The sequence below is a fragment of the Lepeophtheirus salmonis genome, chromosome 5 (genome assembly GCF_016086655.4).
Source record: "Lepeophtheirus salmonis chromosome 5, UVic_Lsal_1.4, whole genome shotgun sequence".
Lineage (NCBI taxonomy): Eukaryota > Metazoa > Arthropoda > Copepoda > Siphonostomatoida > Caligidae > Lepeophtheirus > Lepeophtheirus salmonis.
In genome coordinates this window covers 38,202,763-38,209,037 of record NC_052135.2, presented here as the reverse complement: position 1 = coordinate 38,209,037, position 6,275 = coordinate 38,202,763, and the positions used below count along the sequence as shown (strand labels likewise).

General features: G+C 30.7%; 1 long non-coding RNA gene across 1 annotated transcript; it reads left to right on the top strand.

Moving 5' to 3' along the window:
* Positions 1-290: 290 nt before the first annotated feature.
* Positions 291-5,630, top strand: LOC121118925 (uncharacterized). Its single transcript, XR_011780220.1, has 3 exons — positions 291-330; positions 399-565; positions 4,219-5,630. It is a non-coding gene; the product is annotated as an uncharacterized lncRNA (long non-coding RNA).
* The last annotated feature ends 645 nt before the right edge of the window (positions 5,631-6,275 follow it).

The following is a 6,275-nucleotide window of genomic DNA, read 5'->3' as shown; positions in this document are numbered from 1 at the left end:
GTTCAACAAAAATACACACTATTACAAAGTACGTAGTAATAATAATAACTCTTTTTTATGACTTTCATTAATCCTACGAATATATCTATATAGCTCAATGGAGGAAATAATTAATATAACTTATATAAGGCAGTACAAATATATATAAATATTTTTGTTTTATTTAATTAGTATAATTATATTTTCATTTGCCATGTAGAGCAAGTACATACAAGGCCCAGTAAATACTTTGTTCTAGCCTGCCAAAAATATTATAAAATGCTTTCTAAATATGTTTTAGATAAAGTTTCAATATTTTAATAGTTTATAAGAAAATTACACTTGACCAGGGTAAATTTCTTTAACCATTGATTAATTCTTCGTATTCCGTTTCGTCTCATCTCGTCTTCTCGTTTTAGTTTCGGTCTCGTCTAGTCGGAAGGTGAGGAGTGGCACGATAGAGAAAGAAAGTGACAAATGATTTTTACTTGGGCACATTTCATACATTTTTGTCTTCACGTATTTCGCAATCTCTTTATTGGTATAAATTTCGTTAAAAGTATTTATTCTCTTCGATACACAAATTGTAAGGATATTAATTATTGTCATTTAGCCTTAACATTAGGCCAAGTTTTTGTTAGAAACAACAGTTTCTTCAATGTTTGCTTATTTTTAGTACTCGTTCTTTTGATCAATCATTTAACAATAGAGACAGATAATGGAAGCTATCTATGAATGAATATGAAGATAAGTTTCCCCTACAAAAACAAATGATTTAATGATGAAAGGCTTTGACATTTATCAGCAATATACTAAAAACTTATTCTGATTGCAGTAGTTTCTAGTATTTTTGATTCATAATGTATCAAATATCTCAAAATATGATTTTGTTGATAATCAACGTATGAAAATGAAGAAAATGAACTATTTTCGCGGACAAACTTTCAAGCGAATGGGTATTGATTGTATCCCATAAACGATATCTTTAGTTCCCTTAAACCTATTACTCATCCAATAATAATCATTCTAAGAAAATTTGAAATCGTCTTTCTTCTCAAAATGTAATTTTAAAGAAAAATTGAACCGAAATGTAATTAAATAATAAATTAACCCTTTATTAATTCCCTGGGATCTTTATACACTCGAGAGACTAAATTATTACAATAAAATCGTGTATGCATCATATTTTCGCCCCACCTCTTATAAAAGCACATAATTTTTTATATACATCTTGTATCCATTTCTTGGGAGGTTACTTTAAAATTAAAATAGTCTTTTCTCCGTCTGCTATTTTAAATTATGAATTCACAGATATAAAATATCTTGGTAAAATAGTGTTTAATCTGTTACACTTTAACCTTATAATACTATTATAAAATAAAGTTTACTTTGACTAAAATATCAATTTTAATGTTACTGTGGATAACAATCCATGTGAAGTACGAAGGATTTCTATTGATTATATGTTAATCTACATAATATGGAAAAAATAGATTTAATCCTAACGAAAAGTACATTATGTGAAGTACGAGTATTCTCAATATGAAGTTGGTAAGGCGTGAGCCAAAAAAAAAAATCAAAAATGAACAATAAATAGTCTGAAGGGGAGGAAAATGGTAGGATAATGAAGGATGGTAATCACTGTTTTCATATATCAAACATCTCTCCTTAATGTAAGATGATTTTTTTTTTAGAGAAAGAGACTAAGACATACTATTGGAATACTACACTAATTGATTGATTTTGAGTAACTCTGGATAGATCCAATAAATATGATAAAGTAATCATCATATTTATACTGATTTAATTCATGGGTTTGATTTAACTGATAATACATGTATAATACCTGGTGCCTAATTTATTGGAGTAGCTCTTTTCTATTTATTAATCATTATTTGTCCACGAAAACTTATCTATAAAAATCATCCTCAGAAAGTTTGTAAACATAAAATTAATCTAGCATTGTTGCTTGATTCTTAGCAAATATTATTAGAATTTAAAAAAAAAAATACTAAGTAACTAAAAATTATATGGTGAAAAAATTAATATTTAATTAATCCAAACAAATTGTATTTTATGAACAGTGAATTGATAATCATGATAATTAATGAATAGAATAGGTGGGACATTTAGCATTAAGTAATATACATGGAAATTAAAATACTAACTAATAATAAGAAAATGAATAGCACGTACTTCTTGTAAATATACACGCTCTTTTTTAACTTTCAAATTTTGTAGTAAAAGATGTGTTTGGGTAGTGCCAGGCTTACTCAGTGTACATACACTAGCACACTTGTTAAATGAAGCTGAGGCATAAAAAAGTCAAATACGTAAAATGACTTTGCTAAATTAGATTTAACCAAGATTAATAGAAATACAAGGTTATACTATAACGTTTATGCGACTCATATTTGAATTCCATCACGCTTTTTAATAGTGACGTCATAGAGAATAGCTGTTACTAAAAGTAGCAATATATCACCTTCTTTGACTGTTACGGTTAGTGTACGGCTGTTATTCTCTATGACGTCAAAACGTCTGTCTTACCTATCAGTCGGTATGATGCATCAAATTGAAAATTCTAGCAAGCCCGAATACAGGATGGTCTAACCTCAAAGTGACTATATATATAATGTATGTTGAAAATAAATTTCTTTGCTTTTGTTTATTGGCTATTTTGATGACGTCAAAGAGGAGCCAATTTAAGAGGAAATCCGATAAACAAATTGAATTAATACATAATTTAGTGTTGTTTTTTTTCTCATCAAACAATAATAATAATTATAGTACTAAAATTATTTAAAATATAGTGAGTTTCGTGCATCCAATATTTGATTTTCATAATATTTTCACACATACAAACAAAGCAGATTTTAAATCTTAAAACATATTTATTTAATGCATTTTAGAAATCAAAGAAATAAAATGGATGTAATTTATATAAAGAGTAGTAAACAGAAATCAATTATTTTTAATGAATTAATTACATTTTATTAATGTTGATCTCCTTGGAAATCAAACCAGTGCTGAAATGACGGTCGGCATCGACGATTTCCATAACTTTATACACATTTTCGACAATTGGCCTTCCAGGGCGTGGTTCATAATAACATCTGGATTATAAACCCTATTCACATTTTCAGGTGCCTGGTTTGCATTGATGTATGTAATAAGGCGCCTCCTAAAACTGGCTCTTATCTCGAACTCAAAAACTCGAATTCGATTGCTTTTACTCAAATCCAACACTAAGAATTTTAGAAACACATGAAACAAAATTGTTAGATTATATTTATATTCATTTTGCAGTATGTTTTACGTAATTAGGTGATTATTTATTCCTATGTATCAATTTTTTTCTAACAAAATATTATTATCAACATTAAAAGATTTTATGACTGTTCCCTCGTTAAGCAGAAATCTAATTACTTTGTTTTGTGTGTTAATGCATGAACGTTATTATCACTTCATAAACGATACTTTCAGCTATAATTTAAACTCCATATTCATGCATAACGTTACAACTAAGCCTTTAATTTATGAACAATATAGTAAATCCAACTTTCAGCAAGATTGGTAACATTTTTTTCTGTTTGGTATTCTTTAAAATAGAGGAAGTGGAATGTTTTTCAAAAATGGACTGAAAAAAAAAATTCTTTTGCTGATTAAACATTACTTTATGAAAGGCAAAACGACTCAAGAAACTAAAAAGAAGCTTGTTAAAAATTATGGGGACTCACAAGTAACGCTGAACGTTCTGAACGCCCTTTTGAGGCTACTACTCTAGAAATCATTGATAAAATCCAGGGTGTGGAGATGGATGAAAGAAGAGTGAAGGTGTGTGAAATTCATAGTGTTGTGGGGATCTCGAATTAATGGATACATAATATTTTGAATCAACATTTGGACATGAAAAAGCTATCCGTAAGATGGGTGCTCACTAGAGTGTTTTCTATTTTTAAAGTTGACCAAAGTCAAAATTATCATGGATCATGAGATTTTTTTAAATCTTTGAATAATCAGTAAATTAATTCATGAACTTTATAAAGTTTTTATCAATTTTGATCTTGAATGATTTGCAAGAATTAAATTTTTTTCTGTCTCTTCTCTTTATCACATGTTTTCTAGGATGTCTTCGTTGTTATATAAATTTAATAAATTATAAAATAAGTTTTTCTTTTCTGATGCCTTAATTATTATAAGATTTTTTTATTTTTTTAATTTGACCTCATTTTGAAGTATTTCCAGAACGCTGGAACTTTAACCGGATGGAAACTAACGTTTTTAAAGTCATTACCAACACTTAAACACATCAATAAAAACAACTATGAACTATAGAAAATACCATAGACTTTAGTGCTCACCCTTGATCAAAAACGAAATCGTGTGATGTGTTGCAAGGACTGTTTTAAACTGTTCCAGAAGAATCCACAGTACTTTAAGCGTCGTTTCATCACTATGGAGGAAAGATAGATACATCACTGTACTACTGAAACCAAACAATAACATAAAGAAAAACATAAATCCAATTTTGTGTTGGACACATTATCACGGCTCTTAGCACCAGTCATAGCAGAGGCATTTTCCTTCCTGGAGGAACTTGTACGTGACCAGGTATTGCCTGATCTTCGCAGTTTGGATTTTAAATCCAACCAATTTACGACGAGGAATTTTCGGAACAAAACACTGTCGGTTTTTGGTCCACTAGAAAACTTTAGAGTTATAGTGTCGTCGGTAGAGCTAAGGAAAATAATTTTTGAAGACGCACATGGTCTCTCACATCCTGGATTTAAGTTGACTCTACGTGAAATAGCAAAGGACATTTGCATGGCCATGTCTGAGGGCTGCTGTCAAGCCTTGGACCGATGAGTGTTTATCCTGTCAAAAAATCAAACCCTCAGTGCACACAAAACCTTATGGAACAACTTCATTAATTGAAAATTCCGGTAGGCTAAGTAGAATCCACGTCGACCTCGTTGGGCCACTACCTCTATCAAAGGGATATCGATTCGTACTAACAGTTTTGGATAGGGCTATGAGATGGACAGAAGTAGTTCCTTTAGAAGACAACAAAGCAAAAAATATTGTGATTGCCTTTTTCGCAGGATGGGTATCGAGATTCGGAGTACCTCAGACCATACACTCAAATCGGGGAGCCTTATTTACTGATTTCCTATGGAAACCCTTGGTACAACTCCTCGGTTAGAGGAGTAGTCTATTTCCCACCTCGTATCACCCTGAGTCCAACAGCATCATTGAGAGGTTTCACAGGACTTTGAAGACTTCCCTTGCTTCAAGAATGAACCAGGAATATGAATCTTCTGTAGACGCTCTTCCTTTCGTGATGTTTGGACTTTGTTCTGCCATTCCAACTATTCCAGGAGAAACGTTTTCTCCAATGCACTACGTCTTACCTTCAGCTCCGAGGATCCCTTTATCGTTGACCGAACGCACTGGTACCTTTTTTAAGAGCTTGAATGAGATGGAGCATGCTCCACCAAGAGTTATCCCCGAGCCTCCAGATAATGTGAGGGCCGTGTTAGAAGCTCATAAGAAGTCGAATTATGTTTTTTAATACTTTTAACTCGAGTTATCTTTGTTTAAAATGGAAAATAAGTGCTTTTTAGCTTCAAGGCGAATAAATTCAAAAAGGTTAAAAATATTGCATTTGATAGCTGAAAGTAAGATCTTTAACTTAAAAAAAGAGCCTCTCTAAAATAGCTTTATATCGTTATCGATTTAAGATAAGACCATGACAATATTTCAAGGAAAAAACTCATTTTTGGCAAGGGAATCGAAATATGACAACAAAATACATGGAGTATTTTGTTGTTAGCTAGGAAAGAATATTCCTATGTTTAGTCTAAACAGATCAGTGTTTTAAAATTGAACTCCCGTGCCATTGCTAAAGACTCAAGCGTATATAACTTCAACTTGAGTTCTTTTTTTCCTTATACGTGAACTGATATATTTTTAATTGACGTTATTATTATATTTTTTACCGGTAATTGAGTATTTACCTAATGTATACGGGGGCGGTTATAGTAAAGAAAATTATAGTTATTTATAAACAATAAGGGCCCCACAAATAGTAGCTTTTTTCATAAATTAACTAATATTTTCCTTAAAAGGTCATTTGAAATGAACTAGAAATGTCTTTTTCTATTAAAAATCCCATTCGAAATATATTAAAGGGGTTTTTTTTCAATTAAAAAAGGTCATTTGAAATAAATTAGAAGTGCATTTTTTATTAAAAAGGGATTTGGAAAAAAATAAACATAGAAAGGTCCCTGCAT